General features: G+C 46.1%; 1 protein-coding gene across 2 annotated transcripts in view; it reads right to left on the reverse strand.

Moving 5' to 3' along the window:
- Positions 1 to 13,589, reverse strand: part of PEX14 (peroxisomal biogenesis factor 14) — a 157,667-nt gene that overhangs the window by 143,673 nt on the left and 405 nt on the right. The gene's annotated exons all lie outside the window — the stretch shown is intronic.

Here is a 13,589-nt window from a genome sequence, read left to right on the forward strand (position 1 = left end):
GTTGAAAAGACAGAGATCAGAGTTCAGAGAGGCCAAGGCAGCTGAAAGCTGCAGGACAGACTTCAGAAAGAAAAAGTTATGCAGAAAAAGTGGTCCAGAAATCCGCCTGGAGGTTCCCTCAGGTCTCTGCTGAATACTAAAATTTGTGCATGCATAGGGTGAAACTCAACAGTGATGAAGAAGCTATGAGCTGACATTTCTTAGAACTCTCAGGGAATCATGAGTCCCAAGCAGCCAGACTGGAATGTCCTCACAGGACATTCAGGAGAGACCTAGAAGGGCCACCTCTTGGTAGGGGAGGTCAAATGATCCCTAGATTAAAGATTATCCAGATCCACTCTAACAAAGCTAAAAAACAGGACTCGAAATGACAAAACTAAACCATAAAAAACTGCCCAGAAGAACAAAGCTTTAAGCACTCTTTAAAGACCACAAAATCCAGAACCTCAACAATACTGAACTCACAATATCCAGCATCCAATAAAAAATTTCAACACATGGCCAGGCGCGGTAGCTCACGCCTGTAATCCCAGCACTTCGGGAGGCCAAGGCGGGCAGATCACCTGAGGTCAGGAGTTCGAGACCAGCCTGGCCAACATGGAGAAACCCCATCTCTATTAAGAATACAAAAATTAGTCGGGTGTGGTGGTGCCTGCCTGTAATCCCAGCTACTTGGGAGGCTGAGGTAGGAGAATCACTTGAACCCAGGAGGCGGGGGTTGCAGCGAGCCGAGATTGCGCCATTGCGCTCCAGCCTAGGCAACAAGAGCAAAACTCAGTCTCAAAAAAATAAAATAAATTTCAACATATGTCAAGAAGCAGGAAAATGTAACCAATAACCATAAGGAAAACCAGATGATATAACTAGTAGACAAGAACAGCAAGACAGGTGTTACAACTATACTCAAGTATTTAAATGAAAACACGTCACAGTAAGAAGAGAAATGTAAGGTATAAAAAGAAAATAGAGGCTGATCACAGTGGCTCACACCTGTAATCCCAGCACTTTGGGAGGCCAAGGTGGATGGATCACGAGGTCAGGAGATCGAGACCATCCTGGCTAACATGGTGAAACACCTTCTCTACTAAAAATACAAAAAAAAAATTAGCCAGGCATGGTGGCAGGCGCCTGTAGTCCCAGCTACTCAGAAGGCTGAGGCAGGAGAATGGGGTGAACCCAGGAGGCGGAGCTTGCAGTGAGCTGAGGTCACGCCACTGCACTCCCAACCTGGGAGACAGAGTGAGATTCCATCTCAAAAAAAAAAAAAAAAGAAAATAGAATTTCTAGACATGAAAAGTATAATATGTAAAATAAAAATTTCAGGCTAGGTGCTGCGGCTCATGCCTGTAATCCCAACATTCTGGGAGGCCAAGGCGGGTGGATCACCTGAGGCCAGGAGTTTGAGACCAGCCTGGCCAATACAGTGAAACCCCATCTCCACTAAAAATACAAAAATTAGCCAAGCATGGTGGCAGGCGCCTGTAATCCCAGCTACTCGGGAGGCTGAGGCAGGAGAATCGCTTTTATTCAGGAGGCAGAGGTTGTAGAGAGCCAAGATAGCTGAAATGATAAGGACAAATTCCTTGAGATACAACATACCAAAACCGACTCTGGAAAAAATAAAAAAGTTTAATATCCTCGCATCTATTTTTAAAACTAAATATATAATTTAAAAATATGTAAATAAAAAAAGTAATAGGCCAGGCACACTGGCTGACGCCTGAAATCCCAATACTTCAGGAGGCTGAGGCAGGTAGATAACTTGAGGTCAGGAGTTCGAGACAAGCCTGGCCAAGGTGGTGAAACCCCATCTCAACTGAAAATACAAAAATTAGCCAGGCGTGGTAACACATGCCTGTAATACCAGCTACTCAGGAGGCTGAGGCAGAAGAATCCCTTGAACCCAGGAGGCAGAGGTTGCAGTGAGCCGAGATCGAGCCACTGCGCTCCAGCCTAGGCAACAGAGTGAGACTCCATCTCAAAAACAAAAAAAGTAGGCTAGGCACGGTGGCTCATGCCTGTAATCCCAGCACTTTGGGAGGCTGAGGTGGGCAGATCACAAGATCAAGAGACAGAGACCATCCTGACCAACATGGTGAAACCCCGTCTCTACTAAAACTACAAAAATTAGCTTGGTGTGGTGGCGCACGCCTGTAGCCCCAGATACTTGGGAGGCTGAGGCAGGAGAATCGCTTGAACCTGGGAGGCAGAGGTTGCAGTGAGCTGAGATCACGCCACTGCACTCCAGACCTGGCGACAGGGCAAGACTCTGTCTCAAAAAAAAAAAAGAAAGAAAAAATAATAAAGTATACAATTAAAACTTGAAAAGAAAACTCTAGGCCCAGATGGCTTTACTGGTGAATACTATCAAACATTTAAGGAAGAAATAATGGCAATCTTATATAAACTGTTTCAAAGAATACAAAAAAAAAAAAAAAACTGCCAAACTCACTCCATGAGGCCACTACTATCTTGACATAAAAACCAAAGATTTTACACATCCACATACAAAAAAACTATAGACCAATATCCCTCACAAACATGAATGTTAAAATCCTTAACAAAATACTGTCGAGTCCAGCTATATATAAAAAGAATAACATATCAAGTAGAACTTATTCAATGAATAAAAAATCGGTTTAACATTTCAAAAATCAATCAACATAAATCACCATATTAATAAAAGAAAGGAAGAAAACAAAAGGATCAACTCAATAGAGACAAAAAAGAGCACCTGACAACATTCAAAAATAATTTTTTTTTTAAGAGACAGAGTCTCAGGCTGGGCGCAATGGCTCACGCCTGTAATCCCAGCACTTTGGGAGGCCAAGGCAGGCAGATCACACAGTGTCAGGAGTTCAAGACCAGTCTGGCCAAGATGGTGAAACCCCATCTCTACTAAAAACATAAAAAAATTAACCAGGCATGGCGGTGGACGCCTGTAATCCCAGCTACTCAGGAGGCTGAGGCAGAGAATCGCTTGAACCCAGGAGGCGGAGGTTGCAGTGAGCCGAGGTCGCACCACCACACTCCAGCCTGGGTGACAGAGCAAGACTCTGTCTCAAAAAAAAAAAAAAAAAAAAAAGAGACAGAGTCTCCATCTTTCAGCCAGCCTGCCTATAGTGCAGTGGTATGACATAGCTCACCATAACCTGGAACTCCAGGGCTCAAGTCATCCTCCCGCCTCAGCCTCCCAAGTAGCTAGGACTCCAGGTATGTGCCACCATGTCAGACTCATTTTTTAAAAATTTGTATACAGACAGGGCCTCACTATGTTGCCTAGGCTGGTCTCGAACTCCTGGCCTCAAGCAGTCCTCCTGCTTCAGCCTCCCAAAGTGCTGGGATTACAGGAGTGAGCCACTGTGCCTGGCCTCAAAACACATATGATTTAAAAAAAAAAAAAAAAAACTCAGCAAACTAAAAATGAAAGTTCAATTTCTTCAACTTGCCAAAGACACCTATTACAAAATACCAATAGCTAACACTTTTTTTTTTTTTTGAGACGGAACCTTGCTCTGTCGCCCAGGCTGGAGTGCAGTGGCGCGACCTCGGCTCACTGCAAGCTCTGCCTCCCAGGTTCACGCCATTCTCCTGCCTCAGCCTCCCCAGTAGCTGGGACTACAGGCGCCCGCCACCACGCCCAGCTAATTTTTTTGTATTTTTAGTAGAGACAGGGTTTCACTGTGTTAGCCAGGATGGTCTCGATCTCCTGACCTCGTGATCCACCCACCTCAGCCTCCCAAAGTGCTGGGATTACAGGCGTGAGCCACCGCGCCCGGCACCAATAGCTAACACTTAACTGTAGAAAACTAAAAATATTTCCCCCAAAATCGGGAACAAAGCAAGGACATCCACTTCCACTGTTCCTTTTAACATTGCACTCAAAGTCCTAGACAATGCAATAAAGCAAGAAAAATTAAAAGCATATTAATGGGAAGGTAAGAAGTAAAGCTGTCTTTATTTGCAGAAGATACCATCATCTATAGAGAAATCACAAGGAATGTACAAAAAAGCTACTAGAGGCCAGGCGCGGTGGCTCACACCTGTAATCCCAGCTGGAGGCTGGGGCAGGCAGATCACCTGAGGTCAGGAGTTCAAGACCAGCCTGGCCAACATGGTGAAACCCCGTCTCTACTAAAAATACAAAAAAATTAGCTGGGCGTGGTGGCAGGCGTCTGTAATCTCAGCTACTAGGGAGTCTGAGACAGGAGAATCGCTTGAACCCAGGAGGCGGAGGTTGCAGTGAGCCAAGATCACACCACTGCACTCCAGCCTGGGTGACACAGCGTGAGTCTGTCTCAAAAAAAAAAAAAAAAAAACCTACTAGAATTATAAGTTAACAAGGTTGCAGATAAAAGGCCAAAATATAAAATTCAATTTTATTTCTACATAGTAGCATTGAATAATTAAAAAACAAAATCCATAAATGTAACAGCATCCTAAAAACAAAAAATATTTAGGCTCGGCCCTGTGGTTCATGCCTGTATTTCCAGCACTTTGGGAGGCAGAGGTAGGAGGGCTACTCAAGTCCAGAAGTTCAAGACTAGCCTGCGCAACACAGCAAGACCCCCTCTCTACAAAAATTCAAAAAATAATTAGCTGGGCATGGTAGCATGCACCTGAGTCTTAGCTACTCAGGAGGCTGAGGCTGGAGGATCACTTGAGCCCAGGACTTGGAGATTACAGTGAGCTATGTATGATCACACCATTGCACTCCAGATTGGGCGACAAAGACAAAGAAAGACCCTGTCTCTTAAAAAAAAAAAAAAAAACACAAACACACACACAAATAAATAACACTACACACTCACCAGAATGGCTAAAAACATTTAGACAATTTAGACAGTTTCTTACAAAGCTAAACATACTTACTGCATGACCCTACCATTCCACTTACAGGTTATTTCCCAAGAAAAATGAAGAATACGTCCTTGCAAACACTTACACATACACGAATACTGACAGTAGCCCAGAATGAGAAGGAACCCCGTGGGGACAGACTCTAAGGTAACCCCATGATCCCCACCTCCTGGTATCCATGCCCCTGCGCTGTTCCTTCTCCTCAAATGTGGGCAGGATCTGTTACTTGCTTCTGGCCAACAGAATATGGCAAAGGTGACAGCATGTACGTGATTGCATTAATGTGGGTAAGATACATGGTGGTAATGTCCATTTTACTAAGAGACTCTTTTGCTGGCTTTGAGGAGGCAAGTGGGAAGATTCATTTGTCAAGAAACTCAGGGTGGCCGTTGGCTGACAGTAACAAACTAAAGTCTCCAGTCTCATGGTCCATAAGGAACTGAATGCCACCAACAACCACACAAGCTAGGAAGCAGACCCCTCCCCAGTCAAGCCTTGCGTGCGACCACAGTCCTGACAGGTTTCTCAATAGTAGCCTGGTGAGACTCAGCCCAGCAGTTTCCTGACTCCTGACCCACAGAAACCATGAGATAATCAATGTGTGCTGTGCTAAGCGGCTAAATTTGTGGTAATACTATTACGCAGGAATCAAAAACTACTACAAATGTCCATCAACTGGTGAACAGATCAACAAATTGAGGTACAGCCATCCATACGATAGAATACTACTTAGTGGTAAAAAGTAATTCATGGTCAGGTGCAGTGGCTCACACCTGTAATCCCAACACATTGGGAGACCAAGGCAGATGGATCACCTGAGGTCAGGAGTTGGAGACCAGCCTGACCAACACAGTGAAACCCCATCTCTACTAAATAAAAAACAATTGGCTGGGCACACTGGCTCACATTGTAATCCCAGCACTTTGGGAGGCCGAGGCGGACAGATCATGAGGTCAGGAGATTGAGACCATCCTGGCCAACATAGTGAAACCCCATCTCTACTAAAATACAAAAAGTTAGCTGGGCGTGGTGGTGCACACCTGTAGTCCCAGCTACTCTGGAGGCTGAGGCAGGAGAATCGCTTGAACCTGGGAGGTGGAGATTGCAGTGAGCCGAGATCACATCACTGCACTCCAGCCTGGAGACAGAGCAAGACTCTGTCTCAAAAAAAAAAAAAAAAAAAAAAGGAAAAAAGGAAAACCTGGCCAGGTTCACACCTGTAATCTTAGCACTTTGGGAGGCCAAGGCAGGAGGATCGCTTGAGCCCAGGAGGTCAAGACTGCAGTGAGCCACGACTGTGCCACTGCACTCCAGCCAGGGTGACAGAGTGAGATCCTGTCTCAAAAATATAAAAAAATACTAGCAAAGTTGCAAAGAAAGCAACTAGTTTAGCAAGTTACCTTTACAACGAAGAAATGTGATAGACACCACCTTAACCAAGCAATCAAACTTCATCTTCAACAATGGGACACGTTCCTCCAGATATGATACACAGATAGACACAATGTCACTTACATAATATTCTCACAAAAGAATGTTTAACCTGGATCTAAACGTAAGGGAACAAATCAGACAAATCCAGATGGTGGAACATTTCACAAAACAAGTAGTCCAGACTCTCCAAACATGTCAATACCATAAAAAATAAAAAACGTAGATGAACTCACCAGAAATGCACATATTATGTTCACAAAAAGACACATACAGGTATTTCACAGCAATACTATTTGTAATGACCCCAAAGGTGAAACAATCTAATGTCCATTAAAAGTAGAATGACTCAGGTCAGGCACAGTGGCTCATGCCTGTAATCCCAGCACTTTGAGAGGCCGAGACAGGTGGATCATGAGGTCAAGAGAAGAGATCGAGACCATCCTGGCCAACATGGAGAAACCCCATCTCTACTAAAAATACAAAAATTAGCCGGGCGTGGTGGCACACACCTGTAGTCCCAGCTACTTGGGAGGCTGAGACAGGAGAATCACCTGAATCCAGGATGCGGAGGTTGCAGTAAGCTGAGATCCCGCCACTGCACTCCAGCCTGGTGACAGAGTGAGACTCCATCTCAAAAAAATAAATAAATAAAAAAGTAGGATGGGCCGTCCGCAGTGGCTCACACCTATAATCCCACCACTTTGGGAGGACAAGGCGGGCGGATCACTTGAGGTCAAGAGTTCGAGACCAGGCCGGCCAATGGGGTGAAACCCCATCTCTACTAAAAACACAAAAATCAGCCAGGCATGGTGGCAGGTGCCTATAATCCCAGCTACTCGAGAGGTTGAGGCAGAAAAATCACTTGAACCCAGGAGGCAGAGGTTGCAGTGAGCCAAGATCGTGCCACTGCACTCCAGCCTGGGTGATAGAGCAAGACTCAGTCTCAAAAAAAAAAAAAAAAAAGTAGAATGGTGTCCAGGTGTGGTTGCTCACACTGGTAATCTCAGCACTTTGGGAGGCCCAAGCAGGCAGATTGCTTGAGATCAGGAGTTCAAGACGAGCCTGGGCAACATGGCAAAACCCCGTCTCTACAAAAAATATAAAAATAATTAGCCAGGTTGGGTGGCATGTGCCTGTGGTCCCAGCTACCAGGGGAGCTAAGGTAGGAGGATGGCTTGAGCCTGGGAAGCAGTTTGCAGTGAGCTGAAATCGTACCACTACACTCCAGCCTAGGCAACAGAGCCAGACATTGTCTCAAAAAAAAAAGAGTAGAATGGTTAATAATAAATGGCCAAACACATTCATACAATAACTATATAAAGCAGTGATAATAAACTGTCGCTGTTCTCATCATGAATGAATCTCAAAAATATGCGTTAAGTAAAAGAAGCCTGGGAGGCTAAGGCAGGAGGTTCACTTGAGGTCAGGAGTTCAAGACCAGCCTGGGCGACACAGCAAGACCCGACCTCTACAAAAAATAATTAGCTGGGCATCGCAGCGCATGACTATAGTCCTAGCTACTTGGGAGGCTGAGGCTGGAGGATCACTTGAACCCAGGAGGTCAAGGCTACAGTGAGCTGTGATAACACCTCTCCACTCCAGACTGGGTGACAGAGTAAGACCCTGTCTCAAAAAACAAACAAAAAAAAGTTTAAGGCTGGGCGCGGTGGCTCCCAGCACTGTGGGAGGCCAAGGTGGGTAGATCACTTGAGGTCAGGGGATCGAGACCATCCTGGCCAACATGGCAAAACCCTGTCTCTACTAAAAATACAAAAAAATTAGCTGGGTGTGGTGGCGGGCACCTGTAGTCCCAGCTACTTGGGAGGCTGAGACAGGAGAATTGCTTGAACCTAGGAGGCGGAGGTTGCAATGAGCCGAGATCATGCCACTGCACTCCAGATCAGGAGACACAGCAAGACTCCGTCTCAAAAAAAAAAAGTTGGCCAGGCGTAGTGGCATGCACCTGTAGTCCCAGCTACTCAGGAGGCTGAGGCAGGAGAACCGCTTGAACCTGGGAGGCTGAGGTTGCAGTGAGCCGAGATTGAGCCACTGCACTCCAGCCTGGGCAACAGAGGGAGACTCTGTCTCAAAAAAAAAAAAAAAGTTGAGAGGGCAAATACCTTGTCTGACCTACTGTTATTCAAGAGTTTCAACAGACTCTCAAAACTACATGTAAAGACTGGAAGAAGAAAACTAACTCTGAGCACTTACTATGCAGCAGGTGCTCTTCACATCTGTGATTTCAGTCAACACTGAAAAGGTAATTATTTATTTATTTATTTATTTTTTAAGCGATAGGGTTGCACTCTGTTGCCCAGGCTGGAGTAGTTTATTCACATACGTGATCATCGTGCACTACAGACTCCAACTCCTGGGCTCAAGCAATCCTCCAGCCTCAGCCTCCTGAGTAGCTGGAACTACAGACATGCACCACCACACCCAGCTTTAGGATAACTATTATTGCTCTCATTTTACAGAGGAGAAAACATACTCAGAAAGGTGGAGTGATGGCCGGGCGCGGTGGCTCACGCCTACAATCCCAGCACTTTGGGAGGCCAAGGCGGGCGGATCACGAGGTCAGGAGATCGAGACCATCCTGGCTATCATGGTGGAACCCCATCTCTACTAAAAATACAAAAAATTAGCCGGGCGTGGTGGCGGGTGCCTGTAGTCCCAGCTACTCAGAAGGCTGAGGCAGGAGAATGGCATGAACCCGGGAGACAGAGCTTGCCGTGAGCTGAGATTGTGCCACTGCACTCCAGCCTGGGTGACAGAGCAAGACTCCATCTCAAAAAAAAAAAAAAAGAAAAAAAAAGAAAGAAAGGTGGAGTGATAAGTCCAATAGTTGTGAGTGATGAAGTTCCACCAAAACCTGCCAGGATGCGAGGCCATGCTCTTCCACTCTTTCACTCTGCTCTTCTCCCTGCCTGCTTCTGTAGCCTCTTAATGCAAAATTTCCTGTACCCGGTGAACCTCCCCAGATAGGAAATCTGCCTTCCGCAATAATATTCAATACTCAGTACCTGTGAAGTAATCAGATTCAACCACGCCTCTGTTGTTCAGTGAAGGAAGAAAAGCTAGTAGGAAAGTTGGGAAATAGAGATAACGTTTCTCATTCCTATGGGCTCCAACATGTACACACTAGAAAGGACTTCAATGAGAGATCAGCCATGCTGGCTGGGCGTGGTGGCTCATGCTTATAATCTCAGCACTTTCTCCCTCTCTTTTTTTTTTTTCTCCCAAACAGAGTCTTGCTCTCTCAACCAGGCTGGAAGGCAATGGCACAATCACCGCTCACTGCAGCCTCAACCTCCCCGGCCCAAGTGATGCTCTCGCCTCAGCCTCCTAAGGAGATGGGACCACAGGCAAGCGCTACCATGCCTGGCTAATTTTTTAATTTTCAGTAGGAACGAGGCCTCCCTATATTGCAAAGGCTGGTCTCAAACTCCTGGCCTCAAGCGACCCTCATGCCTCAGCCTCCCAAAGTGCTAAGATTACAGGTATGCGCCATCACGCCCAGCCAGGAACTCACCACTACAAAAATTGTTTTAAAAATACATTAGCCAGGCCAGGCGCAGTGGCTCACACCTGTAATCCCAGCACTTTGGGAGGCTGAGGTGGGCGGATCTCGAGATCAGGAGATCGAGACCATCCTGGCTAACACGGTGAAACACCGTCTCTACTAAAAATAAAAAAAAAACAGCCGGGCGTGGTGGCAGGCGCCTGTAGTCCCAGCTACTCCAGAGGCTGAGGCAGGAGAATGGTGCGAACCTGGGAAGCAGAGCTTGCAGTGAGTTCAGATCGCACCACTGCACTTCAGCCTGGGCGACAGAGTGAGATTCTGTCTCAAAAAAAAAAAAAAAAAATACATTAGCCAGGAATGGTGGTGCACATCTGTAGTCCCGGTTACTCAGGAGGCTGAGACGAAAGGATTGCCTGAGCCCGGGCGGGCAAGGATGCAGTGAGCCATGATCACACCACCGCACTCTGGTGACAGAGTGAGACCCTGTCTCAATCAATCAATAGATCAACCACATAAAACAGAGCCATGTGGGGAACACAGAACAAAGGAAGCAATAAATGAAATTCCAACAAATCGTCTTGAGGATAGACTAAAAAGACTATACCATTATGAAAAAGTAAGTATGTTCCTGAAATGCAAAAGTCATGAAGGACAGCTAGCATAAACACTAGCATTCAGGGCATTCCTTGAAATTTTAAGGAATTACTTCTGAATAAAAGAACTTTACTAGACAACTAGTCAACACATGAAAAATCATACCCCAAAAGATGTAATAGAACTTGAGGAAAGGTTTAGATACATTTGTGAGTGAAAACTCAGAGCTTATTAAATTGAATAATAATAATAGGCAACACATTGTTTCAGGCACTGTTCTGGCACTTTTACATAAATAACTCATTTAGGGCCAGGTGCGGTGGCTCACGCCTGTAATCCCAAGCTCTTTGGGAGGCCGAGGTGGGCACATTACCTGAGGTCAAGAGTTTGAGACCAGCCTGTCCAATATGGTAAAACCCCATTTCTACTTAAAAAAAAAAAAAATTAGCCAGGCCTGGTGGTGCATACCTGTTGTCCTAGCTACTTGGGAGGCTGAGGCAGGAGAATCACTTGAACCCGGGAGGCGGAGGTTGCAGTGAGCCAAGATCGCGCCACTGCACTCCAGCCTGGTCAACAGAGTGAGACTCGGTCTCAAAAATAAATAAATAAATAAATAACTCATTTAGTCCTCAGAGCAACTCTATGAGATAGGTCCTAGTATTTTCCCTGTTTTACACATGGAGAAATTAAGTCCAGAAAAATTAAGCAGATCTGTCCAAGATGACATTGCTGGTAAGTTAGTGGAGTTAGGATTCAGCCAGTGGGTCTGGCTTTAGAGCCTGTACTTGTAACCACTATTCTACACTGCCTCTCAAGGGAAGAGAAGGTTATTCACCTTTAATAGCTGGAAACCAGAGATTGATATGACAAGGCTAACTAACAAACTTTCTGTGAGAGACAGAATACTGGATCAGCCCCACAGTTCTAACCCTACACAACAAGGTGTGGGGGAATTAGCTAAACAATCCTTTCGATTCTACTCTGCTTTAACTGGAGAAGTGGGAAACTGGATTGATCAAGATTTGAAAATGAAACAGGCAATTGCTGAAGAGCATTGGTTCATTCAAAAAGCGTGCATTTGCTACTTGTTAGATAGTGATAGAATCTGGTATGAAAAGTTCAAGTTTTGGCCAGGCGCTTCGGCTCACGCCTGTAATCCCAGCACTTTGGGAAGCCGAGGTGGGCAGATCATGAGGTCAGGAGACCATCCTGGCTAACACAGTGAAACCCTGCCTCTACTAAAAACACAAAAAATTAGCTGGGTGTGGTGGCGGGCGCCTGTAGTCCCAGCTACTCGGGAGGCTGAGGCAGGAGAATGGCGTGAACCCAGGAGGCGGAGTGAGCCGAGATCGCGCCACTGCACTCCAGCCTGGGCGACAGAGCCAGACTCTGTCTCAAAAAAAAAAAAAAAGGAAAGTTCAAAGCTGCCAGCATGTTCTGTTGCAATCCTACCTCTACCAGCTTTGGAAAGGAGGGCAAAGGAGAAGCAGAGCTGAAAATCAAACAAGTGATGGCCATGCCCCCTTAAAGGACTTTAGATCCTTTTCTATTAAATACATATACAGAGAGGGCAAACCTGCAAAACCAAAAGAATCCTTGGGCATGACAATGGCTCCAAGTGGCAAGATTTTTAGTACTGTTTACAGCACTGGCAAATTAAATGTCCTATAAGAATCAGGAACAGAGCCGGGCACGGTGGCTCACGCATATAATCTCAGCACTTTGGGAGGCTGAGGCGGGCGGATCACTTGAAGTCAGGAGTTCAAGACCAGCCTGGCCAACATGGTGAAACCCGTCGCTACTAAAATTACAAAAATTAGTCAGGTGTGGTGGCAGGCACCCGTAGTCCCAGCTACTTGGGAGGCTGAGGCAGGAGAATCGCTCGAACCCGGGAGGCAGTGAGCCAAGATTGCGCCAATGCACTCCAGCATGGGTGACAGAGCGAGACTCCGTCTTAAAAAAAAAAAAAGAATCAGGAACTGAGGACACCCTTCAATCCCAGCCTGTGGGCATTCCTAACACAAAACAATTCGGAGAAACCCAGACCCCAAGATGCCTTAGTATTTCAGCAAACTAAATGTGGTAAGGCAAGAAAGGAGAGGCCCTCCTCTCAAGACACTTGCCAAACTCCAGAACACCTGACAGTGAGAAGGCCAGAATCAGTCCTTGTTATCTCCCATGTTTTACAATCAAGACATCTTCTTCCTGAATCATTCACACTGCTAATAGAAACTGGTATGGGGGAACACACCAACTCCTTTAAGTGCAATTCCTGTAACAGACATGCAGAATAAGACAGTAAGAAACACTAAGTGGTGGTCTTCTGCCTCTAAAGGAAGTGAAATACTAGTAAGTTGCTGAAAACTCTTAGAGGTGCTTCAAGGAGATGGGAGAGGAGGAATGAGGCCCCAAGTTGAAACTATTTTCTTCTTCTTCATTCTAATCCTAACTAAACTCAAAAATGTATGGATGACTAGTGGAGTCACACAGGTTCAATACAGGCTCAGCAGAGCACACGATTTGGGGCATGTCACAAACCCTTAGTATTCATTTCTGTGAAATGGAGGTTAGTAGCCTGCACTTCATAAAGGTTGTAGTGAACACTAAACGAGATAATAGATGTAATTTGTCCTCAACATGACAGCACATACGCAGTTAAATGTAAGATGTCTCTTAGCCCTTTTCTCCTCACCCCACCCCACCCCACCTTTGGACTATAAACCCCTTCAGAGGCCTTATCATCCACTGCCTCCCGACCGCAGAGGCACAGGCGTCAACACTGGTCCTTATGGTCCCCTTATTGGAGTGGGATTTGTCTGAATCTGCAGGTGAAAAGGTAGAGCGGAGCCCTCGGCCAACAAAACCAAACCCAGGGAAGCGAGGATGGGTCCTCAGCCAAAAGCTTGGTGGCGTCTGTTATTCACAGTGCGTCCCTTTCCTATCAACGCACTGAGAGGGCTCGACTAGATTATTTCTGACTATCCAACTTGACCAGAGAAGCGCAAAGGTGACTACAGATGAAGAGGGTGGCAACCGATCCAGGAGACTGAGGCCGTGAGGGAGTGCGAACCCTAATGGAATCAGGCCCCTCCCCGGAGGGGACAGCCGGGAACGATCTATCCTCTCCTTCTCAAGCCCTCGCAGCTCAAGGCTGGGGACTTCCCAAGGGTCCCGTCAC

The sequence above is a fragment of the Pongo pygmaeus genome, chromosome 1, assembly GCF_028885625.2.
Source record: "Pongo pygmaeus isolate AG05252 chromosome 1, NHGRI_mPonPyg2-v2.0_pri, whole genome shotgun sequence".
Lineage (NCBI taxonomy): Eukaryota > Metazoa > Chordata > Mammalia > Primates > Hominidae > Pongo > Pongo pygmaeus.